At 40.8% G+C, this 18,937-nt stretch overlaps 1 protein-coding gene across 3 annotated transcripts in view; it reads left to right on the top strand.

Annotated features, from left to right (window-relative positions):
* Positions 1-18,937, top strand: part of LOC119124258 (zinc finger protein 469) — a 167,291-nt gene that overhangs the window by 99,973 nt on the left and 48,381 nt on the right. Inside the window, exon 1 of one of the 3 annotated variants that reach the window (XM_037253995.1) lies at positions 11,414-11,548. The exons of the other annotated variants lie outside the window; for them this stretch is intronic. The gene's annotated coding sequence lies outside the window, so the exon portion shown is untranslated. Of the gene's footprint in view, positions 1-11,413; positions 11,549-18,937 lie in introns of those variants that run through there. 3 annotated transcript variants of the gene reach the window in all.

Raw genomic sequence — 18,937 nt, 5'->3', positions numbered from 1 at the left:
AGTATGAAAGCCCAGTGCAAGACTGTGTTGTATTGACAAATATTTATGTAATACCTACTGTGGGTACAGCAACACAAACAATGATCTTAAACATTTTTAGATGAGACACAGCAGGGTTGCATTGCTATATAAATCTAAAATATTTCACGTTTGGTCATGAAAGTTACGTGTTTTCCTTGTATTAAAATATTTCATAGTACAGCCTCTATTAAACATGGGATTAATGCACATGACCATGCACGTGTGGTACATGCTGGGAAGGAGGCCTTTTGCAGCCATAAGATGAAAGATCTAGTGCTTCTCAGTGATGAGGAAAATATCTTCTAACAGTGTGCTCTGTTAGAGAATATGTTGTCCAAATACTGTATGTCTACATTAGTAAGAAATCATCCGTGCCTCAGACCTGGAAAAATAGTCGCCTCAAAGACAACAAAGATCAAACACAAGTCTCCAAGACGTTAACTGTAGTGTGTACTGTCTATCATGTTGGAATTCCCTAGTCTGATTTGAGGAGATGGCGTAGAATAGATATTGTAGACAGAATGTAAGGCCATGGTTTTCCAATGCTTTTGGCATTCTTTCTTATTTTGCCAGCGTTCAGTTCCACAATTTAGTGTCAAGGTGTCATATTAAAAAGGGAAGAGCGAGCTTAACATCTTTCAGAGTAGAGCCGCCAGAATAAATAAAAGATCACCATACTGTAAATTGAAAATGTTATTTTGGAGGGAACCTGACTTTCAAAGCCCCTTGGAATCATCATCACGTCCCCTAGTTTGCGGCGCCGTGACTACAAAGTCTGGTACGTAAATTTGACAAAATAGCTGATTTTTTTGAAATGCTAGAGAAAAGAAAATATCACCATGGGTGTTGTTGCTCCTGTTATAGTGTGCGACATTCTCAAATTGACTCACACAGCACACCACACTGGTATTTGTGTTTCGTATATCTGCACCCAAGTTTCCCTGAAACCCGATGTTTGTCATAGTACCTTGACTGACCTGTGAGAGGCAGCCAGCTCTATAATATGTATTAAACTGGAATTATTTTTGAATATTTGATCTTGAGTTACTAACAACCAAATAAATCATATCAACCTAATAACTCTCTTATTTGTTATTTCACTGCGGTGAAAAGCTCTTCTCCCTGTCATTTTTATTGTGGTGAGTGACTTGTGAGACAGATGACTCAACACAACTGGTTGCATAATGCAACTATTTGCGCCTCTATTTGTGAAGTGTAGTAGAGGCACGAGCTTCAGGTTGCTTCCTAATTGAGCGTCATTAGCTTCCATGTCACAATTGTGATGTGGCTTGGCTGACCTCTGTATTGACCAGTAACCACACAATTCGCAAGCGGGAAGTTTAACAGTTATACGTGTTGGCGCAATCTATTTTCCAAGCAGGAAAAATAACTCTCCCAAAGAATGATCTATAGAGTGTGTGCTGACTCCCATTTGCTATAACTTTGGCAGCCACATCCCCGTTTTAGTGTGCACACTTGTGTAACCACAATATTTCAGATGTTTATTTTTACTTCCGCTCCACGAGAAAAAAATCTGGTAGACGATTTACCTTGGTTGCGTCTTATTTATTTATTTCAGTGGCGGTGGAACAACTTGTGGAGTGGGGTTGGGGCGGTTCCAAAATGCTCTGGGGACACTTCCAACAAAGAGGGAAACTATGCTCAAAAATACGTACGGTACACATGGCTTTGCTAGTTTGCTACTGTACAATTTTGCTACTGATAAGCAACATGTACACCACCCAGGGCAAGAAATAAGGAAAATATGTGATAAAAGAATTGAAGGGGCACATCAAACGCAGGCAAAAGATTTTTGCCCCCAAGTGCCATGATTCCCACACCTTTGAGTATATCACATAAAAACAGACATTTGAACAGAGGTGTCTTGACTTTTGGATATTCACTGACTGTATCTAAAAGATTTTTGACCATGGATGTAACAATAGGTATTTATGGGAGCTCCATTGGGTGATGTGGACACTACCCCTCATTGTTTCATGCAAAATTCGAAACCCTGATTAGAGATACACCAAAGCAAGTTGCTATTGTAAATGTCTTCCTTATCAACATAGCAGAGCAGTGCAAGAATAGGCTTATGTGAAGTGAAATTAAGACAGCATACTGCCATTTAACCCCATATGCTCATGTTGCCCTTTTTTGACATACGTAATGTGGCGCAAGCGTGTTCTGTAGTTCGAGTGTTTGGAGAGAACCATTGGAGTTGCATGTGTTTAACATGCCATGTGGAATAGATGATAACACCTTAAAGAAGGATTAGTTTGAGTTTGGAGCTGTTTGTTCTTCCTTTACGCTAACCCTCCCTTTCTTGAGAGCTTAGCGGGTGATTGACAGGCAGAAGTGATTGTGGGGGTCACAACGCGTACAGACCCGAAGGGGTTGGACCTTCTTTCATGACCCAACATGCAGGCTGACACTAGACTCTGGTTTTCTAGTGACAGACAAGTGGTTTAATAGTGTAAGCAGGGTGTGTTTTTTTTAACCTGGATCACATCATGGACCTTGAAAAACAGGCAGATTTTTCTTAACACGAAGAAGGGAAACAAATGACTTCCTTCAGCACTGTTCTTCAATACATTATATTATAAGCAAGTGGGCCTGTCAGGGATAATGAATCACTTCCAAAAATGTTGTTTTCCTCTACAGGAATCTGTTATCGACACAATGCATCTTTCTTTACTTTGACCCTTCAGGTCCCTTTTGCTGGAATCGTTTGGCTTTCATCCTGGAGATGTGACAGTCTGCTGCATACTATGTCTTTTTTTTTTCATTCCATCCATCCCTTTTCTAACCTGCTTCTTCTCACGAGGGTCGCGTGCGTGCTGGAGCCTATCCCAGCTGACTTCAGACAGTAGGCGGGGGACACCCTGAATTGGTTGCCAGACAATCACAGGGCACTTACAGACGGGCAATTTAGTGTTTTATCGGCCTACCATGCATGTTTTTGGAATGTATATGTATGTATGTATAGATATATATGTATTATATATGTATTAAGTCATACGTAATTTTTGAGACAAGAGTAAGCCTTAAGCTAAAAACACGGATAAATTACAGTATGTAGTGCCAAAATTACACTCCTCATGCAGCTTTTACGTTATGAACTGCAAGAAGACCCCTGAAAGTAATACAGTGAAAGTTGACGAGTTGAAAAACTACTGATTATAGATTATTATGCAGTGAGGCCAATTCTAGACGTGGCAAAAGGTTCCAAACTCCCACTTTGATGTCCCCTGTACTGATTTGCAGCTGGATAGTCAGTGGTCGTCTGAACCAGTGTTTACACGTGAATTGAGCCAAACCATGTATTTTACATTGGAAAAATACCACAGCACACCATAAATATGAACACTAAATTAATGATGGGATGATGTGAAGTTACAAATTTGTCAACATGAACTCTGATTTATTCACAAAAAGCAATCACATCTTTTTGGACCAATTAAGTGAAATTGTATCTGATAATCTCTCATGGCACTTTAATGTGCTGTGACACAGTGGTTGGGAAAACTGATCTAAACTGATGCATCATTTTTATTTTTAACAATAAATGCATATTCAGGCATTGACTGAGAATCCTCGGTTTACGGTTGAGTTCCATTCCTGTGAGGTCGCCTGAATGTGGACGTAAATTTAAATGCGCCATAGGCTCAGTAGCCTCTGCTAACAGCCTAGTTGAGCCTGAATTACGGGTACATTATGTCTTTGAAAAAAATGACTTATTAGCCATAAATAGAAAGCACTCAAATGAAAAACAGTAAATTGAGACGTTCAACTGAGCATGCATGCAACTAGTTCATTCCGTGCCGTTGGGAACCTCAAAACCCAAGTGTGTTGGAAATACGTGAGGCTGTGTGCGTGCCTGCCTGCCTGCCTGTGTGCGTACGAGCGTGCGTGCGTGCGTGCGTGCGTGCGTGAGCTGGACAGTCCTCTTTCACAAAATAGTCTTCAATAAAACTGAGAAAGGGCTCAGGCTCTTCACTGATGAGTAATGCAATACTCCAGTATGTAGTGTAACTACATTATAAATCCACAAGTAATTAAAAAAGGTTTTAATTGAGTAATGCAACACTCTAGTATGTAGTGTAACTACATTATAAATCCACATTTATACACCCCTACTTCTCAGGAATAATCCTATTTTTGCAAGAACAAAAAAATCCAAATCTGAGTTGGACCATTATAGACAAGAAATTGTCACATTGTCTTAATATTTACCAGTACTAAGGGTTGTGAAGAATTATTCCATTATTATATTTATTCTTTAATGTCTCTAATTAATGTATAAAATTGGGTGCCAAAAAAGGGGAAGTGTATCACTAAGCGCTTTAGTGAAACTACACAAGGCTGTCTGGAACAACAAGGAAGTTCCCAGAAAAACACGTGGAACACAATAATTGGTTGTGGAATAATTAGTATGTCAGAACCACCACAATAATAATTTTAGCTGCTCACCAAGAATCGTGATGGTGTGACAAGTCAATGTGTCCCGAAACATGTCAGGGTGTGGAACAAGTAAAAAAACATAAATAAAACCAAACATGTCTTCACCAATGTCACGTTAATTATAAAAGTTTGTTCCCCCGACGACAAAAAGGATTTTCTAAAGCAAGTGGTTTTCCCCACATTGCTTAATAGCTCATAAAACTTCTGGATTTTGAAAAAAATGATGGCTCACGCTGATATCTTGTATTCTTAAAGAAGCTGTAATTATAAATAGTCACTTTATTCTAACACATTGTTTTTCCACAAGATATCGTGTCAGATCAGTATCGCCAGTACCTCCTTGAAATCTACTCAGTATAATGTACTATTTGGAAAATTGATATGAATATCATGAAGTGCTTGGTGTTCCTTGACTTTATGAGATTTATGCAACGTGAACAGCCAAGAGATGCGCTAATGAGGGATTCTCAAGACCTGAATGTTACTGTTCTATATTTTAGCCTAATTCAATGTTTCTTTGTTCTTCCCTTCACCCATTTTGAAGGTTAGTTTAATTGTTTTAACTGTCTAACCGCTTCTTGGAGTGAATATTGGCAGACTATAGGCATTTATACATTACTATATTTTTCCAAACATATTTTGATAGCTGATATAAAAGCAATATACGGTATGGCATTTTGGTGTGGTAGGAATGACATCCCCACTTTTATCCAGATACTCACCAAAATTCCATGGGTTTTCCGTTGGCCCCTTTTGAAATTGTATTTCAGTCATGAAACATTTGAGAGTGGGCTGTGTTGCAGACTTTATATTTACATAAACATTGTTTCCACTGCCTGTAAGTATGTCAGTTACCATGGCACTACATAATGTCATCGACACCAAGCTCGGGCTTGTTAAGGTATCTGCAAAAAGCACATGGATATTAAACAAAGCCTTTACTTGTCTCACTCTCACTAAACCCTTCTTTTCAATGTATCCATAAGTACTGAGATGACAAACGCAGAAGGAATATAGTAAATGAATAATCAAATGCACGCACCACTGTGACTTTTCCTACTAAACACATTCAAACTCAAATCCTTGGTGTCATGGTGATTACAAGAAGGAAACTTGTCATCACCAGGTTCATTGAGGTCAATACCTGCGTAGTGTTTGATTATCTCCATGAGTTGGTAATCCAAGTGTTATCCTTTTCGTGTCGTTTGCATTGTTGTGTTAGCTCTCTCCAGGTTCATTGAAGACTCAAAATTCTTCATAGGTTTGTTCATCAGTTTGTGATTGACCGGTGAGCTAAATCGTTTTGTTAGTAGGTGAACATGAGCTTTTGAATGTTTTTTTTTTTTAAAACCCAGATGGTTCTCTGGAACCTCTGTTTATATTTAACATGTTCATTGGTCCAGCCAGCACGTGTGCACAAGCACACTTACATACGCGCCCACCTAAACTCCCCCTTCGTAGTGCCAAAATCTGTACTTTGATCTTTTTTTTTTCAGACCTCTCAAAACAAGGTATTCAACTCAAGCAGTGAATCTCGCTATAACGGCTGCACTTCTGATACGTGATGAAACAGCAATTATTCTCCGTGAATATACAAACTATACAATGTATTATTCCCCTAAGGGTGAAATATTGCCTAGCTTGCTGCTCATTGAGGTAATCTTTCCATCTGTCTACACTCCAAAAAGAAGAATCCACAGGTTGAGGGCTTCCTTGTCTGCTAGTAATTCACACTACAGATTTTTTGTCCATACAATGTCTGAAACACTGTGGAGAGTCCATATTTAGATGTTTTAGCACTATAGATTTTCAGCAGTTTGACTGTTCAACCAAGGTAGGCAGATATTGTGGTTTATTGGTGAAATGCACTTATTCTTGTCGATTAATGTGTGCAACATATACTTGCCTCACATATGGAATGGATTATTGCTTGTATATCATTAGCACAAACGCAATTTCATCCCAGACTTGAATACGATCTTATTTGCGTACAAAGGAAAACCACTCTTCTAATTGACTTGCAACACATCCAGCGGCCAACAAGAAACACCACGTGTTGGAAATTTCTATCCAATGGTGTTTAAATTCCCAAATAATACACGCATCGTTTCTACTTCGCGGATTTTTATTTTTCGCAGGTGATTCTGGAACGCATCTCCTGCGGAAAACGAGGGATCACTGTATTGCCAGACTAAATTATACAGGACGAACCTTCATCCTGTATTCTTTTTTCCAACCCACTTGAAATAAACATACAGTTGATATGAAAAGTCTACACACCCATGTTCAACTGCCAAAGAAAATTAAGATATTCTTGAAGCATTCTTGCGGTGAGGTGTAGTGTTGTTTTTGCAACAATCATATCTTTTGGAACCATAGCTAATTACATTTTTCATAATATACATAATATCTCCCCTTCAAAATGAGGTTGCATGTTGAACATGAACAGCTGTAAAATCATGACATGATGTCATTTGTATCACAATTTCATCCAAATAATCTTTGTGGGTTTTCCTTTGGTCCATGTGCCAGCCCTCAATAATGTTATTTAATTTTTTTAATTTTATTACTTATTGTTTATAATGTCAAATAACTGCTGCAAAACAAGAAAGAATAGAAAAAAGAAAAAGAAACTGGTTGCCAAGATAAGAGCTGTGCTCAGTGCTGTATCCCAGATAGTATAACCACTGCCATCATATTTCTGGTGAAGATGCTTTACTTTACTGGCCTTGCACTTGCATTGATTCTTGGGGCACCATGATACTTCTGAATACGCATATTAAGATTTTCTCAGATATCTGATTGTGATCCACCACGGAGGGAAATAAGAATAGGAACATATTTAGTTGTTAGTTGTTGTGACTTTCACTGAGGAGCTTGGCCGACTCTCTTGTTTTGGACAATTGTATACTGCTGAGGATTGTGGTGCCTTTCTCTGTCTCCCTGTGACCTTGGCTAAACAACCCATATTTAGGTTGTATGTCCTCTTCATCATAAGCTGGCTCATCCTCATGCTGTCTAACACACCCTCACAATCGTGAAGACGCCAAACTTTGAGACACCTAGACTCATAAAGAGAGTCACTTGACTAGGCTCGACTCCTTAGTTTTTTCGGTATGGAAACAGTTGATCGTTTGAATAGTATGAGCGTTTGAAAGAACAATATTTTGAACAATGCTGTCACTAAAGGTTGAGAAGTAGGGTAGTTCTTATCGATCCGTCCGTCCTTCCTTCTATCCATCCATCCACCCATCCACATATCCATCCATCCATCCATTTTGTTCCGCTTATCCGAGGTCGGGCTGTGCGGGGCAGCAGCTTGAGCACGACCAGATTTCCCTCTCCCTACCCACTTCGTCCAGTTCTTCCTGGAGGCATTCCCAAGCCAGCTGGGAAACATAGTGTCTCTCTCTCCTGGGTGGGATATACTAGAACAACTCAGTGGGGGAGGCTTTCAGGCGGCATCCTAACAAGGATATATTAGAAAGCTCGGCCCAACTATTCAGCCACATGGATCAGAACTCTTCGGAAAGAGTAACCTTTGTGTCCAGAGCCTTGAAATGATCCACGGAAGATTCCAGCAAATTGGGCTACCACCGTACAGGGAATTAGATAGTCATGGAAATCTGTATTTGTCCCACGAGGTATCCAGCCCAGGGGCAGCACGGCTCAGCTAGACCAGTCCCAAAAAATAACCAGCCACAATCGATATCCCTCCACTCTCCTTAGCTAAACCACCACAGGCTTCGATTCCACGACCTTCCATTTTACACAACTATGACAATTCCCAGTTGTTCTGAGCCGTTTCTCTCCCGACTCGCATTCTGCTTTTGGTCATAAACCATCCAAAAAGTCACAGTCGGCCCATGTGTATTTTGTTTTGTTTTTAAATGAGCGCATAATGTTCAATGAAATATGAAGTTACTTATGAAACTATGAGCATAGACTATAACTACATCGAGGGAAATTTTGGAATATTGAACTATTTTAACATTTCACTCAATTGTAAGTTAAACTGTTGTCCAAGTAGATTAGGAGGAGAAAATACAGTACACCGCAGGATAATTGCTTGAAACTTTGAATGGAAAGGAGGAGAAATGCTTAAATCTGTCTCAATTTTTCACATTTAAACCGCTGTGGATGTTTGGAACGTTCATCCACCCATCCATTTCCTGAAGCGCTTCGCCTCACGAGAGCCTATCCCAGCTGACTTCAGGCAGTAGGCGGGAATACATCCTGAAAGTTGCAAATTGCTTTTTTGTTTTTTTTATTAGTTGTCTTTGCAACAAGCATGATTCATCTTTCTGACAGCCAAGTTTAATTTACACTAAAGCCCTTGTCTATAACACCTATCTATACATTCTTATGACATATCGTGTGTTGTCATTTCCTGCATCAACTTGTATGCTTGGAACCTGCGGCAAGTCAGAGTAGGAGCAGGTGTTGGTGCAAACGTTAGACTGATGGAATGACTTGCGTTCTCTTTTTTCTTTCTTTCCGTCCCATCCTTCCTCCTTCACGCTCGCATATTCACTTCAACATCAACTTTCCTTTGCTGTCAATTTTCTTTTCAACTTAGTGAAGCAGGAAAGAATTTGGCGCTGCTGGGTGTGGATTCCAATCATTATCTGATGAAACCATCCATACAATGCATATGTATTTTTTATGCTTAGGCCTAGGAGATTGCATTATTTATCGTACTTTAACCATGACGTGGCATATTTTGAGGCTTTCGAGCACAAGACATCTAATATTGTGCCTTCATTAAAACAATGATTGCAGTGTGTCTTCTGTTGTGAGGTGCATGCAGTATGTTCCGAATTATTATGTAATCATCATAGAGTTTAATTATGAAAAAAGCTGCCAGTAAGCTGTGATTTTTAGACTTGAGAAATGACACGGCAGCTGTTCACCATTTGACAGGGAGGGAATCTTTCTGGCAGGTAGACACGTGCTGCTTTTCACGGTACAGCACACACTATATCTAGACAGTTAATGGCCACACCGTGAAGCCCACTTGAATGTGTTGCCCCAGAGCAAAGCTGTGTAATCAAATGCACATATACACAGATAAACCTCAATTTTCTTCTCTAAAATGGTACCTCTGTTATGCAGCCAAATTCAGCAACCAAAACCACATAAAAACTTCAGTGCAAATACAACCACAGCTATTAGGTGAACACAGGCAGTTTCGGTCAAAGCTAAAACAATAAAAGTCCCAATCTCATATTTGAAGCAGCCACTTAATACATGTTTTGCTCATTCAGTTTCCAGTGATTATTGTACATCGTGATCCAGTGTACAATGTTGCTCTTCTTTTCAAGTTTCAGATACATTTTACCCATGATGAATAAGATTGTGAATGTTTCGAATCCTCAAGTGGGTGATGAAACCCGCAATTGTGTTGATTTTCCAGCCTTTCCCAGCATCCATGATGGTAATTCCTGCCCTTGACTGGAATTGGGATGAACACTTTCCAGTGAGTGTGCGTTGCAACATTTCTCCGTACTTCCTATCTTCCATGTCATCATCACCCCCTATGCGCTCACAATTTATATTTTGTTGTGGGTTTGCAAGTATGCAGCGCACATCAAACACCTTCCAGACAGACATGTGTGACCCAAACTGGAATCAGTCTTATCATCTTGAGCACATTAGTACTGCCCATGACAGATCTGGACCAAGGGTGTTTCAGACTACACAAAAAGTACTTGGGAAGATTCTGGGGGAGTGAGGCATGACCGCCCTTTTGAAAAAGGAAGCAGTGCCAGATTCCCAAAGACTACATCATGACTCAGAGTTCAAGGCTCCATACTTGTAAACAGCATTGTTCACACGACTTTTAGTCCAAAACATACATGTGTGTTATTCATAAAGACCTGCTTGTGCGACCGAATCTTAATTATTTTGATTCAAGTGCATAATGGGGAAAATGTGGGTAGAAATAAAACAGGATTATTTAATCAATATGTGAGTCCAAGATTTGTTGAAGATGTAGCTTCTCATCTCTGCACAATTCCATGGGTGTTGGTAAAGCTGCATTCATTGATCTTGATTGTAATTTGCGTTTTAGCGTAAATCTGGGCCAATGGTTTGCACCAGGTCATAACATGAACACAGGTATGAACCGGATCTAATCACTTCCTAATGGCCCAACCAAACTCACGGCAAATAATTTAACAATTGTCGAACATAAATGCTTTTTTAAAGGTGTTACAACTCACAGTGAGTTCCCTTCAAATGGACACATTCGCCATTGACTTAACACAGTACATTCCTCACATTCTGGACAGAAAATGTCGGGCTTTTTTCAACCTTAAAGTTAAATATGTGTATTGTGTGTGAGAGAAAGTTGTGTCTGAGGGAACCATATTGCAGTATCATGTGCAGTGCTTTGGAACCAAAGAGAAGGACATCGGCATTGTCCATTATACCTAGTCCTAATTTACAGTCAGCCTCTATGTACCATGCATACATACAGTGCTGGTGTGTCCCTCTCTCCTCAGACAGATCAAAGCATATAGAGGCTCATTCCACAAGAAGGCTATTTGTTAGTGTATGTGTGTGTCTGCACGTTATATAAAACAGCAGCAGGGTGCACAGCAGAAAAATATTTTTAAACGGTGGAGGGGCAAGACAGAACATAGAATAAGAAAAAACTAAATTTGTTTAGCTAGTTTTTTGTTTTTTTTCCCCCCAGAAAGAGTTTGAAGGGAATTTTGGCAGCAGAGTGAAAGCAAACCAAAGCAGTACTGTAAGTGCCTATTAAAAAATTAAATGAATGTGCAGTAGCGAGAGAGGTTTTTTTTTTTTTTTGTAGTGGTAATACTCTACATTTACTCCTGAGGGTGTTTTTGGATGCCTCTCTCATCAGTCTGGGCAGGACCTATTTGCACCCCCCCTTTTTCCTGCCTCATTTCTCTGCAGTAGAACGTAACTAGAGCCACGCGTTGACTTCAGGTTGAGAAGTGAGTGAGGAAAAGAGAGCCAGATAAGGAGAGAAGACACTCACAGGCACCTCACATGTTGGAAATTGGAGTCACTCACGCAGCACCGAGTTGAGGTGAGGGGTTAATATCTTTAGCTTTCCTTGTGCGTGAATATCAATCTGTGTGTGTGTTTGTTTGCAAACAAATCTTTTGCTGAGAGTCCAGCAACAATTATTTCTATATTGCTGGATTAACAAGGTCAAAGCAGAGCTGCCCTCATACCCCCAATGAAGTCATGTGTGTACACCATCGTCACGTCAGTGATGAGACTTTGACGCACGTGTGACAAGTTTACCTTTCCAATCTCACAGTTGGGTGTGTGCCTGAATCACCCTGTGAAGTGGAGAAAAAGACTTATTGTTAGAGACTGCAGACACCATGCACCAATATTTATCTGCATGTGCATGTTGAGTCTGAGTGATTCATCGTTTGATTCAGCGTCTGCGATATTTGCAGAAAACAAGGTTTTGTTTCAGCTCTGTTCTGCTGTGGACACCAAAGGGCCAGACCTCAGAGTATCAAGACCTCATCTGGCCACAATATGGACTGCCTGCGCATTTGCTGTCACGTTAAAATGTTGGATTCTTTTCGTGCAAGATTCATGTTTGCAGCAGACCTCAGATGCTATAAAAGTGATGAGAAGCAGTAAGCAGATGTAGTGAGTTGATCTAAGGATGGCTTTGGAGACACCAAAGAATGCATCAACTTGTACCTGACAGAGGTGTGTAATAACATGCTGCCGCCCATTGCTGTTAAGATGAGTTTTCTGTCCAATTGCACATACAATGCGAGGAAGATTGCCACATGCATGTCGTTATTCACCTTTGGTCACGGCCCTCTCAGGGCTTGCAGTGTGTTGTTGTGGGATGTCAGGGTGGGGCTAAGGTCTAGAGCAGACAGAGAGCAGACTTCTGTGCCCCCACCACACCTGTAATGCCGGGTAAAACCTGCTCAGTCATGCCAGTCTGCCTCCATGTGCCTGTCTAACCACCACACTTGTTTAAAAGGTGGAAAATCTTCCTCAGCTTTGCCAAGGCTGGCATTCCCCATGAGAGTGTAATGTTATAATTTGCAGCATTAGACACACGCACAGCTGGGTGCCGTGTGTTTGTCAGTCGACCAGATTAATGCTGCAACATCCATAAAACGTGTACTGTGTCAAATAAGATTTGATGAAATTTGTCACCAAATCACCAATGCAGCCACTGCCTTGGACTCATCTCAAGCAAGGTTCATTCATGAGACCACAGTCTGCAGCAAGGTCAGCAGGACAACGAGATGGAAGTGTTGTTCCAGCATACAATGGGGCTGAGAAATGCAGAAATGACTCTTCTCTGAAAATGCTGGAAAAAAACAGAACGTCATCAAAAGCCGAAGTAAAACCTTTGGCTATAAGTAAAACCGTTTGAACAGATGGAAAGATGAGGGTGTGACAAAAATATGTACAAGAGAGGTAAGAGGGAGTGGATGACGACTCTCTACTCAGTAAATGCTGCAGCAATGAGCAATTTGTACCTGATGGTAAACTCCTCTTCCTGCTCCTCCCTCCTTTTTGGCTGCTTTAGTCCTGTTCTGTAATTTTCATTTGTCATTTACAACCTCTTCTGTTGAAGCAACTCATTGTGTGAATGCTAAAACGAATGGTGGAATTATATGAAACATATTTTTTATTACTTGCACGCCAACACATGCAAACTGCCTTTAATTCTAATCCACTGTATTCATATTCACACGCAAAAGTGAGAATTTGCTTGTTCCTGACCTTCAAGTAACAAAATATGAAAGTCCGAGATCATATATTAAACCCGGAGATGTCAAGATTTCGGTTAGTTTCAGATTGTCACAAAGAGGGGGAATTTGCAAATATGACTTTGTAGTGAGGAAGTCTCAGTAAGGAGTCCGTTAGGGGTGGAGAGGTCAGATAAACAGCAGACTTTGCCATGGGAGACCGCTGTTCAGTTCCTGTGTCCAACTGCGAGTCCCATATGTATCATTAAAGTCAAAGTAATGCATGGAGGCTTGGCCATTTACGACTGCGCTGCATATTAATAACAAGCATGCAGAAGTATTAGTAAGAAATAAAATATTATTTTGTTTTGCACCGTGTTTATGGCTGTGTAAAAGTAATGACCTGCAAGACCAGCAGTGTCCCACAGGCCAACCTTTGTACAAGCAGCTGAAGGCAGTTTGCTACTGCTGCTGGGTGGTAGTTTGCAGGTTCACTGGTGGCATCTCACACAGACTGAGGTTTGCTTCACGGTTCAACGCTTCCCATCCGCTTTCCTATCAGATCACCAAGTTTAGTGGACCGAAGACAGTGCAAGTTGAATATTTTTCAGGAAGTCAAACAGCACTTGGATTCATAGCCCAATAACACAGCTGGGCTATTGCCAAATTGTCTGCAAACAGCAAAGCATCTCTCCCAGACCTCAGCTCATCATTTCTTACCAGATAAATGTTGGACGTGATCAACCTTTGACCAGTTTTTGACAGCTGAAATTCATTCTTCATTTTGTTTTTAAACTGCTGTTGATACAAATCTGCGTTTTATTTGCATGTTTATATAATGTAGCAATTTTACCCATTTTTAATCAAAACCTCTTTCTGCAAATGACAAATGTCCGTGATACATGATCTCTTTATGCTCCAGTTGCATTGAGTCGAATATCCAATGATTTATAACTGTGGTAAGCCAACAAATTAAGTGTTAGGTGAACACTGAGCACACTGTCAAGAGAACACATATAGGCTGTTCAAAGTAATGCGTGTAATTAAGACTATAATTATTTAGACATAAAACTATGTTACAACAAAGCTGTGTATTTTTACACTTGACATTTCAAGTCTGTACACAGCCTGTAACCAGCCTTACAATTTTCTCAGGGGTGCTAGCAGGGGAGCAGGGGCGGAGGGCACGTTGAGATAATTTGTTCCTAACAATTATCGAGACTTTGAACTCTGGTGTAAGAATGATAACTTCCTTAATGAACCAGAATTCCTGCCGCAAGCTTTGAGCCAATCTCCTTTGTAGTGTTTATTATTGTTGATTGTTCAAATATACAATGTGAACCCACTTTGGTGTGGTCTACGGGCTCCATTAAGGGCTGTCCACCATTGCTGCTGATTTTGATGCCGTCATTATGAAATCATGAAGTCTCCCCAGCTGGAAAGGAGGGCAGCGTGCCAGACTGCGATGGGGCCAGCGTAACCAGACACCCAAGTGTAGACATTTGTTTACTACGCATACTATCTAGAACTTGACTAAAACTAATTTGTCTCTCTGTCAGAGAAGCACCGCTGCGAGTATTTAACACAAAAATCATGTTTTATATTTTTCAACAGGGTAGCTTGTTACTGCAGCAAAGTGGCCTGTTAAGTCTCACATTGAATGTTGGGGTTTGCAAAATGGCAAATCTGGTGAAAATCTGTTCTGCTTGCATGTGGTATTTAGACAAAAGAAGTTAACAGTCCATCCATCTAATTTCAATCGTGATTTTCATCAATAAGGTTGCGGGTGAAGTGGAACCGATCCCAACTGACCTTGGACAAGAGGCTGGGTACTTTTTGTGATGAAAAAATAGAGCAGACCAGTCAATAATACAAACAGCCAATATGTTTTTCTTCTCCCAATTTAATAAAAGGTACTCTTCTGTGCTCACTTTCAAATGGCGAGTGGAACTAAACATGCACAGGTAACCCTCCCCAGTGACTAATCTGACTGCAGTTTCCTTCCTGGTGCATGTGTAAATGCGTGGGTGTTTGCAAGTTTAGATTTGCGGTTTCAAGGCTCCGTCTGTGTGTCTGTGTATCAGTGCATGCAGGCAAGTCTTTGACACAAGAAGTGGTCGTTGCTCTGCGGTTGCGTGGCCTAGATGAACTCAAAAGTCGCACACGCACAGACTTTCCCCAGAACACCTAGAGGTGACTCCCTGTGGCAGTGTGCCCAGTGTGTCGCTAAAACCACAGAGCGGTACATTCCCAGACTCTGAGAGTGAGACGAGATGAGCAAAGTGGAAAAGACGCATCAGTCGATGGTGGTTCCGTGTTTGTCTGATTGTGTTTGTGCACACAAACTTGGTGGGAGAGAAGCACGGCGGGGAGGGTGGGGGTCTCTCAGCTGTGGCTGCTTTTTATTAGATGGTGCGAGTGTTCGCTGGTGAGCTCCCATGGTATGGCTGTGGAAATGATTTTGTGCGCCACATGGCAATTTCAGCTAGCGCATAATTTGACGTCTTGACACTCGATGACTCTTTTTGATTGGCAGACAAGTCATACATGTCTCAAGGCTACCACATTCGCCATGAAAATATGCCATTCAAATGAACAGGCTTGAATCCACAACGGTATTTGTTTTAATTTCCTCTATTTTACGCACTAGACAGACCTGGGCTCTGGCAACAGAATGAGGGATAGGGAAGAGGGAAGTTAAAAAAGTCAAGAGGTTTCCTTTTGTTCATCCTGCAACCTGCTGTTGATCAACGTGAGTCAAATGAGCTGACAGATGGTGTCGGCCGAAAAGAAATCGCTATGCTATCTTGTAGTGATTCTAATTTAAAGCACTGTCTCTGCGCAAAATGCTTCGGGGGTGTAGCTGAACAAGAAGCATGCAGATAAAGGGCACAACATGCAGTTTGGATTTTGATGAGAATTGAAATTGTCTGGGACTTCCTCGTCATACAGAGTTCTACTAAGCAATAGTCAGTTTGACTGTAATGGAATTTTGGCAAGTTTCTATCAAGGTTTTGCTGCTTTATTTCCATTGCAAAATTGTGACCGCAGCCTGCTTTGGAGTCTGCAGGAGGTGAGTTATGCTTTTCACATACTGTGGATTTTGGGTGAAGTATCAATTTAGGTTCACCGTGGAAAAAGAATAACGGGCTGCAATCTATTGCTCGTTGTTGGAATAAATGTGGATCTCTGCATGAGTGCGGCAGTGCATATTAAACATTTTTGTTCAATGGTTTTAGTTTAGATAGCAATGGGGGGGGGCGGGGGTCATACTAAAGCTAAGTCTGGAGTTAATCACCAAGTCAGCAAATGCAGCCCAATATTTAGAATGACGACTGTCGGCAAGTGGTTGAAGTCCATTTTGACAGAAAATGCTGCAGCAGATCGAGAGTGGGTGCGGTGTTTGACTAAGAAGTGATGAGCCAAGAGAGAATAGACGATGAGGATGCCACCATCTGTTAGCCACATGCATACCCCACAGCTGTCACATAAATCTCAGAAGAGCTCAGCAAGGCTGCATTCCGCCAGGCAAAACATCCATTGGGTCTCTACCTCATCGGGCCCACAGCATGCATTCAATCCATGTAAAAATTAATTGAGCTAAAATCATACGCCTTGGATTTATAAAGACAGGTCGATTTATGAGAAGCGAAAGGGTGAAGTGTCGACCAATTTGACAGTGGGGAATTGTGACAGAGAAGAATGCTATTATCAATGCGTCAGCATTTGAGGACTTGTTGCAAATGTTACACAATCACTGCTAGTTGAGCGCTGTGATTTACTGCAAAAAATGACGTTGAAAAGTACTGCTGCTAGGAAACCATTGATTCAAAGTCTTGTTCGTCTGGTGTGGTCTTGTGGCTCTCCACTACATTAGGAACAGTGGATGTGAAAATAACCAACACGGACACAAACAAATACACATGGTTTAAGGTCGCTCGGGTCAAACCCGATCTCGAGGAGGCAACACGTGTGCAATGACGGTTCATTTTTTCTCCATTGCATTTGATGAGTGGGACATTTGTGTCGCCCGTGTTAAATCCCAGTTGAATTAAACTCACCAAACACTAGAATTTACTCGCACAATCTAATCTGAAATCAACCAAAGAATCCTTGACGCAACTGTTGTAGGTTGTGTCGGTGTGCCCAATCAAATGTCCAGTATGGGTCAATCAGGCCTTTTTCTGCTTTCTCCTTTTTTTCTTCTCTGTACAAAATAGCTGAACTGACATAAGATTTGTGAATTCTCAGAGAAAAAGATAGTCAAACTTTTCCTGGTCTCAAGTATAAAAGATATATCGTATTTTCCGAACTATAAGGCGCACCGGACTATAAGGTGCACCTTCAATGAATGGCCCATTTTAAAACGTTGTCCTTATATAAGGCGCACCTGACTATAAGGCACACCATTAATGCATCATGTCAGATTTTTAATCCAAATCAAATCATTCTCCATTTTATCTTTTTTATTTCAACTTCAGATGCAACAAATTACTTTATAATCACAAAATAATGATCCATAGTCTTTTTGATTCATGATTCATAGTCTTCAGCAGGCCACTTATGATTGATTTCATGACACAATGCTTCGGGCCAGTTTAAATTTAGGAATTTGGTCCATATATAAGGCGCCCCGGACTATAAGGCGCACATTTTAGGTTTTTAGGTGCGCCTTATAGTCTGGAAAATATGGTATTGGGAATTCTTTGCTATGATTTTACTGGAACTTTATATCATTTGAGATCATTGCTGTTAAAGAAATAATATAATAACATAGCAATCATGGATGAGTCATAACTAATTTGAAGTTCTGCTTCAAACTTGCTTGTCATATGTTCAGTATGTTCAGCACTGCGGGTGACCAGATCAGGGCTGGTGAGAAAACCCAGTCATTACATCACAGTCACACAATGTGGCAGATAGATGGGGCTGAATGTTTTCCGGGCAAAATGTCAGACTAGGATTTAAACTAATGTAATGTTAAATTATTCATACTGCTCTGATCAGCAGAAATAGCTTGAGAAAAGAATCGAGCCAGGGGTCTGGCTTGTGTGGCAGGAACATTGGGACATTCTATGGTTACTTTAGAACTTGAAAACCATAAAATGATTGCAGTTCTCTACTGTCAAAAAGCTGCGCTGTACATCCATCATGGATCTGCCATTCAGCATGCTTCCCTCATATGATGCAGACTTGCCTCATCTAGATCACACAATGAAAGACAACGTGAACATTTGACCACAGAGTTGATACGATTGCTTGTGGAGCAATGCTATGTTTGAGCGTCTGACTGCTCGACTGGCCGCATGGGTTTCGCTGCATGACGACTTTGCCTGATCTGGATGAACTGACTTGATTCCAGCCAGTCAAATGCTCAGTCCGCAGCTGCACAGCAGGGACAGCTGTGACTCTCAATCCCATCTTCTGTATCTGTGGCCAAGTCCCACTAATCGCAACTGGATCAGTCGCTTTCCAATAAGATGCATCTTAAATTACAAGCACATTGTACCATGACTGAGAAAGAAACGTGGTCAAGATTTTGTCGAGTGTGTTTGAAGCAAATCTGCCCAAATGCCTGCATCGTTTTAGGTATTTTTGGGTTTATAAGATATTACAAGTAGCATCATTGCTTTCCCAGGGACTTTTCTATCTCTAAAAGTATCTGCCACATAATCACAGCCTCCCTTCAAATGACGTCGTCATACAAAATGTAAAACCTGTGCACCTTTCTTCCT

The sequence above is a fragment of the Syngnathus acus genome, chromosome 6 (assembly GCF_901709675.1).
Source record: "Syngnathus acus chromosome 6, fSynAcu1.2, whole genome shotgun sequence".
Taxonomy (NCBI): domain Eukaryota; kingdom Metazoa; phylum Chordata; class Actinopteri; order Syngnathiformes; family Syngnathidae; genus Syngnathus; species Syngnathus acus.
Note: the sequence above shows the minus strand (reverse complement) of the source record. Positions and strands in the feature narration are given on the sequence as shown.